This window comes from Trachinotus anak, unplaced genomic scaffold, assembly GCF_046630095.1.
Source record: "Trachinotus anak isolate AG129_WGS33_773 ecotype Australia unplaced genomic scaffold, CSIRO_AGI_Tana_v1 ptg000025l, whole genome shotgun sequence".
Taxonomy (NCBI): domain Eukaryota; kingdom Metazoa; phylum Chordata; class Actinopteri; order Carangiformes; family Carangidae; genus Trachinotus; species Trachinotus anak.
Genome location: NW_027273876.1, coordinates 10,987,169 through 11,005,126, shown reverse-complemented (window position 1 = coordinate 11,005,126; position 17,958 = coordinate 10,987,169). Strand labels below are relative to the sequence as shown.

At 38.2% G+C, this 17,958-nt stretch overlaps 1 protein-coding gene across 1 annotated transcript in view; it reads left to right on the top strand.

The window, feature by feature from the left end:
- LOC139608268 (protocadherin-15-like) overlaps positions 1-17,958 on the top strand; it is a 278,991-nt gene that overhangs the window by 1,592 nt on the left and 259,441 nt on the right. The window lies entirely within an intron of this gene.

Genomic DNA, 17,958 nt, shown 5'->3' with positions numbered 1-17,958 from the left:
TATTATTATTGTTGTTGTTGTTGTTGTTATTTAATTATTAATCTTAATTAATTTATAATTTCAGTTGTATTTCAGTTGCCTAATAGCTGAAATATATGGAGGTTGGTGCTCTGCTGCTGGAATTAAACACTATTTGGCTGCATAATGTACATAAAGCAAACTGAAAAGTGTTATGTCAGATCCCTGACAACAGAAGTGACTAGACCATTTTTATAAAAAAAAGTCTGGCATTGGTCAGAGTGGCTTGATCTTAGAAGAGATGGGAGCCATCAATCAGTTTTTAAATGCTGATGGACAAGCAGCAGACACTGTTCAGGACATCCAGCCAAAAGTGAATGGAGCTGAAAGTGTAGCTGGTAATCCTGGGGATCATTTAAGTTTTAGTTTCAGTGGAGGCAGTAGTGAAAAAAAGAATCATCCATTAAAAAGTATTTCAAAAGCAGCAGCAGAGGATCCCTGCTGTGGTGGCGTAACTAATAAATCTCTCCTGCACTTGCATTGCACGTATCACCTCCCATGCCTTTTCCAACACCATGGACTTCAAGTGTGATTCACTGCCAGAATTATTCATGCTTTCACTCAAGCTTCAAAAAAGAGAATGTACCATTATTGGGACACACAAAGCTCTCTCTGGGGAAATTAGGGTGTTCATTGCCATGTTGGAGTTCAGTCACACACTGATCTCAGTAAGCAGGGAATTGAGGAAAATACCAGAGTGTGGCAGTGATCAGAAGAAAATCCAAAATTAAATACTCAGTTCAGAAAGTGCTTTAGCATGTAGAAACTAAGAGGATCACATATTTAAGCCAGAAAGCCATTGCAAAGGCAGTAAGGCAGTGTGGATTTATCTTAAATGAATCAGATTTACACCTTAATCCGTGTCCCTTCGCACATTTCTACCATATCATTACTAATCTTCCTGGAATCCCCAAATTCACACTTATTTAATCTTGTCTCTAGGTGGTGATAACACACACTCTCACTAAAACAGTACTGGTGAGAACAAAATGGAGAAATCGTTAAAGTAAGCCGGTATTTTCTTTTGAAAATAAATCAGGTGTTGAGCTATCAGACTCCTTTGTAAGCCAGTAAATATCCTGCTTTAATTTGTATTTAAAATGCAGACCTTGTATGAAAGGTAGTGTAATGTAAATTTCCAAATCTGTGAACAGCAAATCTGTCTTTACAGAGGGAACACAGCAGCATAGCAAGAATTCCTCTACAAAAAGTCAGAAAAGAATCCCTTCAACCCACTATAGGGACACAGTGAGGACACTTCAATATATTACATTTTAGATCTTTTTCTTTGCTGCTGCAATTTCCCTGAAGATCAATAAAGTTCATCTTATCACCACAGTTTAGGGACGTTGAAGGGAAGAAAATGAAATGAATGAAAAACCAAATGGAACTGTAGAGGCAGAACAAAATTTCACCAGTTGTGGACTAAAAAAAAAACAAAACACAAACACGCAAGCACACAGACACACACACAGGCACACACACACAAACACTAAAATGGCAGCTTTTAGAATGGTTTATTGATTTGTGATCATGCCTGCAGTGGCATTTCAATCCTTTTTAACCAGCAGAGGAAATTCCACCAAGCCATTTATTACAAATGTCACGGAAACAGCTGTATGTGTGTGTGTATGTATGTATTTGTGTGTATGCATGTAGGCGCTGGCTTGCTGCCTCCTGAGAGTGTGTGTAAGCTTTTGAGTGTGCGTGAGAGAGAACCTATTTTTTTCTGAGTAGTAGTTTTGGACACATGAAACATAGGTGGAAATGTGTCCCAGCAGGGTGTGTGTTTGTGTGTGTGCATGTGTGCGCTCACCACCCATCCTGCAGGGAGTTTCAGGGAAGGTTCAGACAAGTGTAGAACAATCACGATGAAGAACAGAGAGAGCAGGAAGCAGGAGAGCAGTCTCAGTGGAGGTGGAGATGGAGGGAGAGAGAAAGAAAGAACAGGATACAGAGTCAAAGAGAAATAAAGAGATTGGGGAAAAATATCAAGTAGGTCGGACAAGAGAGAAACAGTCGGAGAGAGCAGCAGACAAAAAGAGAGACATGCTGCAGCTGGGAGTGGAAGACGGTACACAAGGCAAGATTCTGGCTCTAAACATTATCTTTACATTTAATTGTCAAAACATATCTTATTACACACTTCTGCTCTATTTTTAACGATTTATTTATATTCTCAAAAGTCATTTTAACATGCCACAGCAGGAAAAGTACAGGTAGATATAATTAGATTAATGGTGGCTGAATTTTATTTAGCTTCTTCAGTTTTAGGATGCTGGTAATGTGCGTGCTGGCTCACTGACACACTGTTACGCCTTACTGAGACACTTGAATAGAACTTGAATAGAACAGAGCTATTATTAATGTTGTTAGCACCACCTTTGCTCCAAAATGTCACCTGTGAAAAATACAGATGGGGCAAATTATGAATTTGGGAATACATTGTACAACTTCCTCTTGCACTCTTACACTGGCACCAAATATTGATATTTTATTAAAACATGAAGGTGCTCTAAATGGATGCTGTCCTGCACACAAACACACATGCATGGGTCAGTGCTGTATCAACAGCCAGGCTCTATTTCTTCCGATGGAGGGAGAAGGTCTTTCACTCTTACACAGCAACACACACTTGGGTGCAACCACACACAGGCTTCATGACGAGGAGCGGACCGGTCAGCAGTCAGCAGTCAAATGAGACTGAACATAAATACACACACAGATACTCACACACAAACACCTACACACTGGGTATTTTTCTGTCATCTGCCTGATAGCTGGGAAGTGACAGAAGCTGCAGTCTGCAAGTTTTAGTGAAACTGATATGTGTTAGAAATGTCTCCAGATTACATAAAACAAGAAATGTTTATTTATTTTAGACACAACTCCAGAACTGTTCTGCTTTCTAGCAGTTCAGCCAAATTTATGGCTATTTTACATTGGAATGATGGCACATGTGGACATGGACTGTTGCCAAGTTTCAGTCAGTGTGTGGATGTGTGTTTTAAAGAGGCACTAAACTAAGACTATGCACTTTATCTTCTGTTGTTTTATCTCAGTTGTCAAATTCTGTGAAACTGACACCACAGTGCAGTGAACAAATACATGATTCCTGCATTTTTTAGGGATATTTTTCCTCTTCACTTACACAAATATTGTTTTGTATCATAGATAATTGTCTTGCATAATATCAAGTATTGTGATTGTATCATATTGTGAGTTACTGTGTGAAAAAGGTCTATATCATATTTGCATATCAGGGTAGGTTCTCCAAATTAAATGGCAAAATGGGTTTTTTGCTTTTTCTTTATGTCAAGTTTGGTTGTGTTAAAGCACAAAAACCACTTGGTTATGTTTAGCAAAAGATTGTGCTTTGGATAAAAATAAGTTCTATGTCAAGGTCAAGACACTTAAAATCTGATTTTGACCCACCCAGTCCCCCACAACCTCCCCCTCACAGACTTGTCACTCTGTAACGTTCCTTTGTTCCTGTCATAATTAGTATGGCTGCAAGAGTCTTTGTCATTTGAATGAGAACTTATGTACTTTTGGGGCACTTGCTGAAACTATTGATTCTGTCTGTCGATTATTTTTCTTTCTTTTGACTAGTCTGATGCCCTCTACTTACATTGACCACATGCAACGTGATAGATGAATTTTGTTTTATTTCATTCAGTGAACCTGTAAGCATGTGACTATAATTCTTCAGTCAGGAGCTATGCCAGATTAATTACACCTCACCCTCCTCCTTCCCACTGGGAGTGAAAAAGACACATCCTTCATTGCTGAGTAACTGAGTAATTTCAGGTTCACTTCCATTCACCGTATTTACATACTCAGTGCTTCCCACAGGTTGAGAATGTACTTGTGGTAGTGGGTGGTGCATCTTGGGACTGATGTACATGCAGAGAATGTAAGCCAAGTTATTTTCTGCAGCCATAATGTCACATGCAGACCATTGGTAGATGCAACAATTTAGAGATGTTCTCGAAATGCCTCACATGCAGGCTATGTGATAGACACTACGTCTCATCTACGTCTCATCTCGTCTCATCTCCTAAATATTGTGTAGTACAGTCAGTCCACAAAAAGCCTTGATGGATATGAAATAACCATATGTATGACACCTGAAAGTTTATTTTCTAGAACATAATTATATGACTAATACAAAAAAAAAGAGTTTTGTCTGATTTGTGATGTTGCAATTGAAGTCTTTTACATGCTGGAGCTGTGAGAGACATCTAAGAAAGAGTCCTGATGTAAACCATGTTGCAACAGACAACATCTGAGGCACAGAGAAAAAAATGAGTTTGCTCTTTGGTGAACTTCTTGCTGAATTACATAGAAACCTGTTCATGGACTAAGGGCAAGAAAGGCAGAGAGACAGAAAGAAAGCAAAATTTGTGTTCTAGGAACAGGCCAAAGTAATTTTCTGTTTCTGTACGTATTTGTTTGGCTGTTAGCATGTTTGTTCACTCAGCATTCTTGGTGTAACTGCAACATAATTGATGTCGTGTAAACGAAACCCCACTCGTTGAAATGAAACTCTTTGACTTGGGCTTCTCAAGTGAGGATTGAATGAAAACACTTTTATTTAAGAAAAAATATAGTGTGTCGACAGGTTGTTTGTTGCTCCTCCATCCCTTTTTCTCAGTGACACTCTCTCTCTCTGTCTTTACTAACATAAATCATCACTGACAATCAATAAGCTTCTTGTCTAAAAGTTTTAAGTGGCCACTAAAAGGTCAAAATGTCTCAAATACCTCAGAGAGAGGTACTAGAGCCCAGATACAGATCTTCTGTCTAAGCAGCCAGAGTAATGACAGTGATCCAGCTCTCTACAGACTTCAGCTGGGATCTTGTCTTTAAGGTACGGAAAATATCTGGATCAAAAGCTCAGATGATGACTGTCCAAATTGTCTTCAATCCAATAAATCTCTGAATGTTAACCCAGATGGAGCTGAAACATCACTTTGTAAGGGCTGGATTGATTCAAGCTGACCCCAAATATACGAAAATGAAGGCTTTAATTATTTAGTCACATCCAAACAGCTTCATATGCATAACTAGCAAGTTCTTTTGAATGTTTTGATATTACAGAAAAGCTTCTCCTGAATTCAGATGTCATCCATAGGCCTCACTGCTAACAGACAAATGCTGTGTCTCAATTCACACACTTTCCTACTCACACTTGTGATTTTGAGTGCATATGGTGTTCACACTGACAAGTACGGCAACATGCAGTGCAATCTAGGTACCTGGATGATCACAAAGTTGAGTGAAGAACAATGGAAACCTCTCTGCATTAACGGTTGCCATCTTGGCTACATAGTGGAAGGGCAACGACCAACAATGTATTTTCAACCCTTCGAAAATGGCGGGGGAAGGGATGTGGCTGATATGACAGAGAGAGAGAGAGAGAGAGAAGCATTTAAAGGCTGCCCAACCCACAGCCAAGATGAACCACTTCTGGCTGACAACCTCCACTTGAATGGTAGCTTCCTGAAAAGGAAGAGGAGAAAAAGGGCAAGCAAACTGGAGAGGTGCTCACACAGTCACATGTTGCGATTGTCATTTCCGGTGAGCACACAACGGCAGTGTTTGATTTGCGATGTTACGCGGTCAGACTGAGGCGTCCGATTTGAGACACAACATATATTGGATAGTGTGTGATGTTGAAGTGACCGGCTGCTTGATGAGATGTCAGCGAGTCTTATTACAACTGTTCAGCTGAGTGGCTAAACAATTACCCAGAAGAATGAATTTGTGCCATATGATTTTTTTTCTTCTTATGAATGTAGGACTTTTTGTGTGTGTGTGTGTGTTTGCATGTGTGAGGGCAGGCATGCTTGCACGCATGCTCCTTATATCTTTGAGACAGATGGTGCAGTCGAAAAAAATCTATAAATTCATCTTCTTTTGACTTCAAGGCAAACAGACAGGTTTCATATGTTCTGTTTTGATTTTGTTGCCGCTAGACATGCACACACACACACACACACACACACACACACACACACACACTCTCTGAACATAGCACTCACAGTCTCAAATGTGTCTGTCTGTCTGTGTTTTTATCTTTCATACCCACACACTGTTTGTCTGTCTGCCTCCACCACCAAAATGTCTACTTATAATATCAGGACTTTGCTCATTCCAGTTGACCTCTATTCGGCTGCTTTTATATTTTTATATAATCTGTGTGGAATTGACTGATTGCTTCTTATACTCAAATTATCTTGTGTGTGTGTGTATTATGTTTATTATGTGTATGTATTATGTGTGTGTGTGTGTGTGTGTGTGTGTGTGTGTGTGTGTGTGTGTGTGTGTGTGTGCTGTATGATCCATACTGTATATTGTGTGTGTGTGTGTGTGTGAATGATTACGAAGGCCGTTAATGGTTGAATGATTGTGTGATAGTAAATGATGTGACATCTGGAGTGCTAAGAGAGCTTTGTGTGTGTGTGTGTGTGTGTGTGTGCTGTATGATCCATACTGTATATTGTGTGTGTGTGTGTGTGCCTAAATTTGCAAATGAAGCGTGAAATGACAAATTGTTTGATGTGGATAGCTGGATGATGATGGTGATGAGGTTCTTCATTGCTCAGGTTTTCAACTATACAGAACAAACAGGAGCAGCCGTTGCTTTATTAGTTTACAAGTTATTAGTCTATGCGTGACTGAATTTTCTTGATAATTCTGAAGCTACAGTACAAAAAGGAAAAGAAAGACAATGACCTAAACTTACCCTAAAGATATAATTTTCTTATCCAGATAGGTGTGTATGTGTAGTGATGGATAAGCCATTGTATAACTTTCTCAGTTATAAGTCTGACTTATTGAAGTGCTGTTGCAACGATTGTCACAATATATCAGCCTGGGCTTTCTTTTCATCTAGCTTGGTTAGCGTCACCAAATACAACTTAAGCCTGTAAATGCAATAACTGAATTTTTTGTGTAGTTCAGGGCAGGAGAAACAAACCATAAACACAATTCCGATAAACTTTTAACATAAAGTGAAAGACATGACAATGCTCCATAAGCCGGACGATAATTGTCTCTTAGTTCATCGCCATGAACTCCCATGATCGCCCCTTTCACACACCCATTTTTGTTTATTAGAGCCTATGAGTGTACATTATGTGGTTATAACATTTTTCATATTATTCCTACAGTCAGCTCACAGTAATTTGGTGCAGTCTTCGTGATGCTTCAGCCCATTTATTTTCAGTGTAGGATTTACCAAATGGAGATATTGTCAAATCACAAATGTGGGCCCTTAGTAAAAAGAAACAAGTTTCATTTTTGAATTAATTTTTTTTTTTTTAAGAATTAAAAAGATTGGATTGATCACCCTAAGTTCATTCCATATGTGAATGAGTTTGATGATGCTCATATCACAGCTGATGGAGGCTGCATAACTCCAAGGCAGCTGTTGCTAGGGTACATCACAGCAACTAAAGCTGTAAGATTCAGTTTGTAGTTTTGCCACATACGGAGCTAGTTCTCACTTTGAATATAATACGTATATGTGTATGAGCCAGTTTTAAAATTTGCCGAGATGAGAGTAAGTGAGGGTTTGGAGCCAAAGGAGCAGGTAAATCTAAATCTACAGTATACTAGATAAAATAAAAATCATAATTAAATCTATTTATTTGTGCACAGCACCTTATCATTTTAGTGTTATGTGACCACAATATCATCAAACATATTTACAGCTATTGGATATTAGGTCTAGTTTTTTGTTCTTCCTCCTATACAGCTCGCCAAAACCTTCTTACCTCTGGCTCCAAGCCCTCAAAGCACTCTTAGTCAATCTACCAGCGGTGAATAAAGGTGATGAAGATGAATGACGTACAGTTACCAAGGGAATATATTTTTATTTAGCCTTTTTAGAGTAGCAGCATCAGTGTAAGAGCTTCAGAGAAACCACATCTTTGGGCTGATGCCCTGTTTTCATGAGGGAACTGACCGCACATATGCGCACCTACAAACACATTCAGTGTATCTAATGCATGCTCTCTCTCCATCTCTCTTCTTTTTGACTTTCTCTTCTTCATTACCACCAAACGTGCTCACACACACACACACACACACACACACACACACACACACACACACACACACACACCAGAGCCACATGTACACAAACTCAGTATGTGATGAATTTTTGCATGTAACATCTGGACTTGGATACTCTTTCTGAATACTTAGTTACTTAGAGTGACCTCCTTGGAAAAGGTGCAGTGAGATGGAAAAATGTCAGAAACCTTAAAAGTCAGACTGGATACACACAGAAACACATCATTGTTTATTAAAAACCCTTTTTGAGAGAAAAGTGAGAAGAAAACATTGGCAAAATGGTGCACAGTATAGTCTTTCAGAATTACTTTGCATACTGTGACAAGTTTAAGAGTATGTTGTTTCAAGTTGTTCTTTGTTCTTAGTTTGACGGCTTATTTTTCACTCCATTCTTCTGTTCTATGAACGCCTCTTACAGTAATATCCAATGTGCTCAGTCATGTCATTTTGAGTCTGGAGTCTAAAATGCCTCTATACACCTCTTTTTACAAGTATACATTTTGACTGCTTGGCATTTTTATCATCTGGAAAACCACAAATTATGATGCACATGTCAGATGGAGACATGCACATCTAAAGGTTTAGAAGTCAAAGTTTTTGGATCTTTTCAGCAGTAGCACAGTGTTTCCCTTTTTAGTATCTGTGTAATATGTTAATGCTGCAGGAAACTGTATAACATTAGTTTTAATCTGTAATACAAAGTGTGAGTCTGATGGCAGACAGTTTACATCTAGTTCCATGGTCTTTTGACTTTCAGCTACAGTTTTGGTGTAAAATATTATACTTGTTGGTCATATGTTCACAATAAAGTTTAGAAAAGGGAGGAAGGGAGACTTGGGGACCAGGGAGGAATTGACAGAATCACAGGTTTGATTTTTGTTAATAGCCAGTGTTTTCCATTGGCGATCATGTACTCCTGAACATAACATGGAAAACCTGCAGCATATGTGCACACTGAAAAATTATTCAAGACTTGGTGTGATTACTCTGGTTTGATGGAACTCTTAGCTTACTTTTTCCATTTTTTTTCTATTAAACAGAGGAATTTATTGTTTGCTGCCATATAGTATTCTTTACCCACTGAACACAATTTACACCTGGCACAATGCACACTTAATGCAGTTATTAATCATGTAAGCTGTGACTCACATCAGTGACCCAAACCTTTGTCATGTTTTCTCCTCTTCAAAACCTTTCATTTTACTATGTGTTCCTTGCATACTGTATTTAGTTCACAGTACACTGAGCATAAATATCATGTCCATTAGAGATGTTGCCCATGAAATGAATGGTCATTTCACAACCATCAGCCGTCTCCAAGGTTGTTACCGAGAATTTGACAGCACAACTTTTTCTGAGACTAGCCACCCAGACAGCTAAAGCAACAGTTGGTTTGCACAACCAAACTATTTATGCACAAACTGTCAGAAAGTGTCTCAGACGAACTCATCCGCATGGTTATTGCCCTCACCAGGGTCTTGAGCTAATGGCAGGATTTTGTCGAAACTGTCTTGAGTAGGCAAAAGATCGCCTTTGATGGTGTCTGGCACTTCACAGCTGAATTGTGTATGTCACTGTACTGGGCAGATGGCAGACAGCATGTATGGCGTCATCTGGGCAAACTGTTGACTCGTGTTGATCCTGTGATACAGTGCCCCAAGGTGATGGTGGGGTTATGGTATGGGCAGGCAAAAGCTACAGTCAATGAACATGTGCGTTTTATTGATGGCAATTTGAATGAACAGAGATACCCTATTGAGATCCTGACACTCATTGTTGTTCCATCCATCTGCCGCCTTCACCTCCTGTTGCAGCATGATACTGCACTGCCCCATGTTGGAAGCATCGGTATACTCAAAACATCCCAGTGGCCTGCATACTTGCCAGACTTGTCACCCACTGAGCATATATGGGATGCTCCACATCCATTCCAGTTCCTACCAATATCCATTAACTTCACAGAGCCCTTGAAGAGGAGTGGGCCAAGTCTCCACAGGCTGCAATCAACAACCTGATCAACTCTGTGCAAAGGAGATGTGTCGCACTGCAGGAGGCAAATGGTGGTCACACCAGATACTGACACCTTTTCTGATCTATGACCTTTCTGAAAAAAAATGCACAATCTATAGTTAAGTGCTTAATGAATGTATTTTTTCAAAATAAAGCTGCACATTTTAAAGTGGCTTTTTATTATGACCAGCCCAATGCATACCTGTGCAATAATCATTCTGTGTAATCAACATCTTGATGCGCCACACCTCCAGGTGGACAGATTATTTTGGCAAATGAGAAATACTCACAATCACAAATTCAAAAGCGTTTGTGAACAAAATGCAAAAGGAAGTGTTTTTTGTGCTAAGAAAAATATCTTAGTTCTTTTTTTTCCCACATGTGAAAAATGGGAGCTAAAACAAAAGTGTTGCGTTTATCTTTTAAGTCTATATTGCAGACATGAACAAAGTGGTTAGAATAACAGGTGCACTCACATCACATTATATATGTAGATAATGACAATAAAACGCCGGCAGAAAAAGCCATAAATGCATGTACGTTATATTTTATTAGATAGATGCTGTCAGTGCTGTTGATATCATCTATGTGCAGGTGTTTGTTAGAATATGTACATACTGCCAGTGTCTGTGTACTGTACCAGCTTGTGCAGCAATGATACAGATAACCTAACATTACCTTTGAGCTGCGGTTTGTGTAAACCAATATTAATTTGTCCAACGACAAGGGAACGTTTCATACTGCTGAAACTCAAACACAAGGTAGAAATGAAGTGTAATCAATTAGCGAAAGTATTTCTGCCACGGTAAATTTGTATGTTCAGTTCCTTTGGTAACTTGACAGTAACAAAATGTTCTTAGTATAGTTCAAACAACACATTTTAATTTGTAATAAAACAGCAATGCAATTCTTGGTGATCAAATAAGCAGTATGGTATAACTGCGCTCAACTATGAGCTTAGAACTGATTTATCAAAAACTGAAGCATAGCCCAACAACCTCCTCATTTGATTAAACTTGGTTCAAAAAGACAGATTAGTTGTTTGTCTAATTCACTATTTCCCTTGGTCAAACCATGTGCTGTTCTATTTTGCTGTGGCTCGTACGTTTCCTCTCTCTTCTTTCAATAGTTTGTTTGTCGAGTTTTCCTCAAGACTCCTTTCCAATCCTTCGACTTTTCAGTCTGTCTTTCAAATCCCTCCCTGCGTCCTTTCATTTCCTCCCCTTCCCCTCGATCTCCATTCGCCCACAGAATGAAAGCTAGTTTTATAGGAGGGAATCAGCAGTGTTATTATCATCAGCAGCACTGACTAATGTCCCCCAACACAAGCATTGTAATGCCACAATCAATATGAGGCTTTAATTATTAAGTGGGTATTGGTGTGCAGTTTGCATTAGCAGCGCTGAGGACTCATAAATGATTAAACATATTCAGTCAGAGTGTGTGTGTGTGTGTGTGTGTGTGTGTGTGTGTGTGTGTGTGTGTGTGTGTGTGTGTCTGTCTGAAAGGGGGAAGAGAGAGAGAGAGAGTGAGAGATGGAGCCCATTATATAGAAATACATTGCTTTGTCGACTTACAGGAAACTTTTGACTTGACATGAAGGGCCCTTATAAATTAACTGAAAGCAGTATTGGTGGTAAAACTATAACTGCATCAAATCCATGAACACCAATAATGAATGTGCAGTACAAGCATGTATTCATAAGGATGAAGAGTGCGAAAAAGTGTAGTTAAACCCCTGCATTATTCAACATCTATATGAATGGACTTTACCATAAACTTGAGTGGTGCAGTAAACTGGATCCCAAACCCATTGACAAGGATATAAAATGTCTTTAACAAAACAATCCCAACTCAAAGTCCCTCCCACTAGGTTATTTCCAAAGTTTTCAGTCCATTTACATAGTCTTCATTAGCAGATGGTTTTTGCTCAGGTGGTATGAAAATTCATCTGCTGACATGTGAGCTTGCTATGATATAATCCATAGTAGGGTTGGAGCTAACAAATATCTTCATTATTGAGTAAACTGACTGTTTTCATGATTAATCAATTAATTTTAATACCTTTTAAACATAATCTTCTCATAATGAAAAATGTTTTCAGTTTCCCATTGCCAAGGTGAAGTCTTCAAATGTTTTTTCTGAAAAGTCCAAAATTAAATGGACAATTTTACTGAAAAATGAAGTGATCATAAGATTATCAAAATAATTTTCCTATGAAGTATGTGTGAACCAACCAATCATCCAGTCACGTAATCTAATTTCATCTTAAATCCAAAGCAGAACTGGGCTATTTCTTTGTTTTAGGTTAAACCATGTTAATTTGGTTTTGACCTTGGAAATAGTAGATTGACAAAATAAAAACTCTTTTCAGTCCACTTACTTGGTTTTTCCAGAGCTTTTAGTTGCACCACAAATTCTTCATCAGCAGAGTTTGCTCACTTTCCAGGTCAAAAGATTCTCCTTTTTGCAGATGATGTGCTGTTAATGTCTAAAGATGACCTATGGAATGGAGGCAGAGCAACAGCCTCACATTCTCTTTGTTAGGTAAAATACAATTGTAGCTAAGTGAAGTCAACCTTGGGAAGGACACAGGTCCAGCACACTGTGAAGCCGATTACCATTAACATGCAGCAGTGTGTTTCCCTTCCCATCCATATCAGATAAATCTAATGTCAGTCAGCTACTGTGAATACTCTATGTATTCATAGAATCACGGACACATGCAAATGCTTTGGTAAACTTATATTGGTTGAAAGAAAGACAATAGTGTGGTGCTTAGGCAGGATACATACTATTGTCAGCTTAAAGCTTTGTAAAGCAACACAAATGCAGAAATCCTACTGTGATGCTTTAGGGACGCTGAAGATGACTCTCAAATTCATGGAGGATTAAGTTTGTCTGGTCCTGGTTTACACCTGGTGCAGTGTGTGACAAGTGGTGGTACAAGAAAAAATATGGTACAGTAACTGGTTTAATTAAATCATCTTTCTGCCCTGGTTAGGACAATCCATGCTGCTGCTTTGGGTTGCCTCTGCATATGTTTTTGACATGTACATGTATGAGCATGTATTCACTTGTGGTTGTGTGTGTACAGTGTGCACAAACACTACCCTGTCTCATCTGCCTGAATGTGCATGTGTGAGTGTCTACACTCACACACACACAGGTATGTGTGGCTTAATTGCAGTTGTATGTGGCGTGTTTTTTTTCTTTTTTTTTCTTTTTGAGCCTTTGAAATCCTATAACGTGAACCTTGTCGCTTTTTGCCTACGGTCTTAGAAAATCAAGTTGAAATGTGTGAACAGCATGGGTCGTTCAGGTGTAAGGCTTTGTAGTCATAAGGTCTTTGATATTTGGCAACTTTTTAAAGCCGAATGAGACGGGCTGTGCAAGTAGGAAGAAGGGCAATTAACTGACTCATAGCTGAAACAGTGCTAAGGCGCATAAGGATCAAAATAAAACTTGTTTGAAAAGTCATGGAATCTGTCTGCTTTATTGTTTTACATTCAGGTTTATATTCACAAAATGTTTGTTGCATTGTGATGTTTTTCTTTTTAAAAAAATAATTGTTCAACTTCCCTAAAATGTCTTCTTACTATTACAAGTTATCCTCTATTACAGTAAATGGTTCCTTGCAAACACATACCAATGTTTTCAATGGAGGACGAGGACAAGGGCAAGATGCATGTGTTAGCATTTTAAAGGTGCCTTGCGGATTTTTCTTCTAAACAAACAAAAGGTATCTTTTCGTTACTCATATATTTTGTATTAAAATGATGACTGTAATTGTGTGTATGTCCTGAGTGGTTTAGTGATGTTTAAGCATATGTGATTGTGAATGTTGGCATGTGTAAGTGGATGAAACCACTCTCATACTTGTGTGAAAATAGAGTTGGAGTGTGTGCATGTGTGTGTTTAACTGCCCATTATAGTCCAGTGTGAGTGCAGTCAGCATTTTCAAAGATCTTTATCGTAACGATCAATAGGTACATTAACCATTGAGTTTATAGAGCAGCACTACGTGAATAGATATTGAATGGGCCTTCTAGATCCTACAGTTCTTGTCTGAATTTGATGGAGATGTAAATGAAGCAGGAGTCTGACCTCAAACACGTCAAGGCAACTCTGACTCATACTTTCAGTAAGCATTTAAATGTATGAAGATGCATGCCCAGCAGGGTTCTGCCAACATTGCTGTGTCCCTGACAGCACTCAGTCAGCATGTATTCCTCAGTAAAACTGCATGGATACCACCATGCACCTAATGAGTTGTCACATTGTATCTGGTCACTAAGCCTACTTCATCAGTTAAGACATCATTCGCAACCCTAATTTATCTGAATGCTGATTGGCTGCTTGCGTCACACCCTCCACCTCTCACACAAACCGTTTAGAAACCAACCCCATCACACTTTACCTGCTCATTTCCCTATTGTTTACTTGGTTGAACGTTTCCCAGAAAGCAGAGTCAAGTTAGGTTGTCCACTGCTAAAGAGACAAAACACAGCAATAAAAAGAAACTGTTTGGGTGTTATTAGGCTATTTACTGCTCCATTTGTGGTTTTATGGCTGACGTGATGCTCTCAGGAAATTAGTTTGAAAATGCTTTGTTGGCGGGCAGGGGATTATGAGATTGGGGTCCCAGAAATAGTTTGGCTACACAGTGGGGCACTGGAACACAGTAATTACTAAATCTCTCCTCTTTGCTCGGTACTGTCTCTCTTTTCCTTCTGACTGGCAGTGTCTGTTTCCACCCTTAGCTTCTACTCTTTTCCCCTTTAATGCATGTTTCTAGTTGAAGACAGTGTATGTTATCACCTCCCTTTCCTTCTCTTGATATCAGTATTGCATTTATTATTCACTTTACTGTCAAGTGAAGTATCCACTAGTTTCCATTGTGTTTGTAAGATTTTGGGGTCCTATTTGCATAGAAACTGTAAATATTAAGGGATTATTTTTGTGTCATTATTCCAAATTGAGCGTGAACATTCTGTGTCACAGCTCTCTCCATAAAAACTGTATTCTGTTGATATTTTAATGGATGGTTACACAGGAAAATGTGGATTTGACAGGCGAAGAAGTGTCAAATGAAAACAAGAGTCAGTTATTGAGACAGTAAAAGAGAGAGGATTACATCTGATTTAAATAATGCTGAATTAAAACTTATGATTTTGCCTCAGAGCACATTTTCACATTCACAATTCATGTGAATTAATATTGAATCATTTGTTTTTACAACATAAAAGAAGTATTTAAGCCAACAAATACATTAGGCTGTTGCAAATAAGCCTATAATTTTGGAACGATTTGAAATGATTACCAAACAAGCCAAGTTACTCAGTCTCATTACAGTGTCACATTTTATATGTCAGTTACTTTGCTGACAGCACATGATCTTTCATTATGGACCATTGCAAATCCTACAAATCCAATGTAGGTGTTTGGGACAAGACCAAACAAAAGTTTAATTGTTTACATCAAAGTTAAAGGGGATAAAGAGGGAAGCCTACAGCATGAGGAAAAGAATCACATTTTTACACTAGACTGTAGTGTATGAAAAAAAAAATGATGAAAATTAATTATTTATCATTTTGCTGTGAGGCTTCTCAAACCCCTCCAGGACCCTTTGTGGACCCCAATTTGAAAAATGCTGCACTTAGCCACCCTGCAGAACCAACATGATGTATTTGCTATCAATAATTAGGGGAATAAATAAAAAAAAAAAAAAATCAAAGTTTACAATAACCTTTTCGGCTCTATCTCCCATTCCTGCTGAAATCAATATAGGTCATGGGTCTTTTTACTCTACTTTGGTCTTTCCCCTTTCTTTACAAGCTGCAACATAATAAAATGATATAATTTTCTAATCTTTTTCCTAGCTTAGAGAACACTGAATTCCTTTACCTGCTTCATCATATTTCAAATGTTTTTATGGGAAAAGATCTTGTGAAAACATTGCCAGTTCCCTAGAAAAGTCAGTCTGAAAACACTGACATTTAGTTATACACATTTTTCATAGCTGTAATATCTAACAGCCCTCTCTTTGAAAGACATTACATTAGTGTACACAGATGTTCGTATATTGAAGGAATATAAAATATATGTGTAGAAATATTTGCAGGACGTACATCACTCTAGAGGAAGAAAAACAAAAGTACCCATCTGGAGTGGTGTTTTCTGTCCATCTTTAGTCCAGTATACTGTATGGCATTCACTGAAAAAGTGAAAATGACTTATTTCAGTGGTTTATTTTTAACCATGCTTAGGGAAGGCAGTGTCAGTTGGTCTGTTGGTACACAACTTCGGTCCAGACTGAAATATCTTGACTATTTTTTGCAAAACCAGTCTTTTATATCTTAAGTACTTTCTTCATTCTTTGAAATTGTCCACATCCCACATGCCACACCATCCCTGCTTGCATTTTTGGATTATGATTTATGAAACAAACTTAACATTTTCATTAAATATACACCATTCAACACTTTTTGACCCTCAGTTGTGTTGAAATGTTGACACCTACACAAAATTGTGTGTACTTGTAGGCTACTGCATATCCTCAATTCAAAGGTGTTGGACACAAATTGAGATTATAAACCAGCTTTACATTCAGATCACACTCAAAGTTAAGTCTGTGTATAATTTAACAGTAAAGCCATGATGTGAGTGTAAAAAGAAAACTGCTGAACCATTTTATGCTGATTTTAACCTGCATGAAGCATTTCAATCTACATAATATCCTTATCACATAGTGCCACAGGGGCAGCTTGTCTCTGTCTCTTTTTCTTTCGTTTGCTGTCCCTTTCTCTCGTCTCACTTTTCCTGCTCCCTCTTTGCATTTTGCGCAGTCTGTGTTTCTTTTCTGTCATTAAGTGTCTCACATTTCTCTTTTTGTCTCTCTCTCTGCCATAATGAAATATGGATTTAACCAACTGCTTATAGGAAAGGTCAATTATATTAGAATTAACGTAATCAAAATCCCTATTGACACAGAAGTAGTGCATGGTCAGATAGATAGGAAAACCATTGTAAAGATGTGACTGGATACAGCCCCAGCGCATGTGTCTTTAGTCTTAATAAGTCTTAATACTTATGTGAAATAATTAATCCAGGATTTGTTTATTCAACATATTCAGTGTTCTTTATCTCGTACACATTACTTAACAATAATAAATATACTTTAGATATATATATCATATCTCATAGACATGCATGCACTAACACGCATGCCCGGGTTCTTCTCGTGTGGCCACAGGATTTAATTGAGTTCCTGTCAGAAATGTTAATTGTTCAATTTCTCATCTGTCTCAGGGTTGGGGAGAGAGAATTGTGACACAGGAGGATATTTACTCCCATCGTGTAAACAAACTGTCAGTCGTAAGAAAGAAATTGAAACAAGCAGAAACAGAGAGAATAGGAATCAAAAATAGAACTGATTTTATAGGAAGAAATTACTAAAACATTCCCAGCCCCTTTGATAACTTCACCCACCACCCATTTAATCAATAGCCAAAACCTTACTCTGCATCTTGTTGTTTAGACTTCCAAAGATTTCTTTTTCCTTCTATTTCTCTCTCCCTTTTTTGTAAGTCAAAATATGGATATATAACTATAAGAAAAAGCTGTCACTTGATTTGTCTCACTGTAGTATTTTATGTCAGTATGTCATATCATGAATGTCTTTGTCTTGCTTTGCCAATTGAAAAAATGTTTCTCTTCCTTTTCTTATTTTCTTGGAATACTGAATTAGTGGATTTCTGACAGTGAAAGTGCACTTGTGGCTGCATTTTCAAAGGTCAAGAGGACCTGATGTCAGCCTCCAACATGGTTGCAAACATTTTTTCA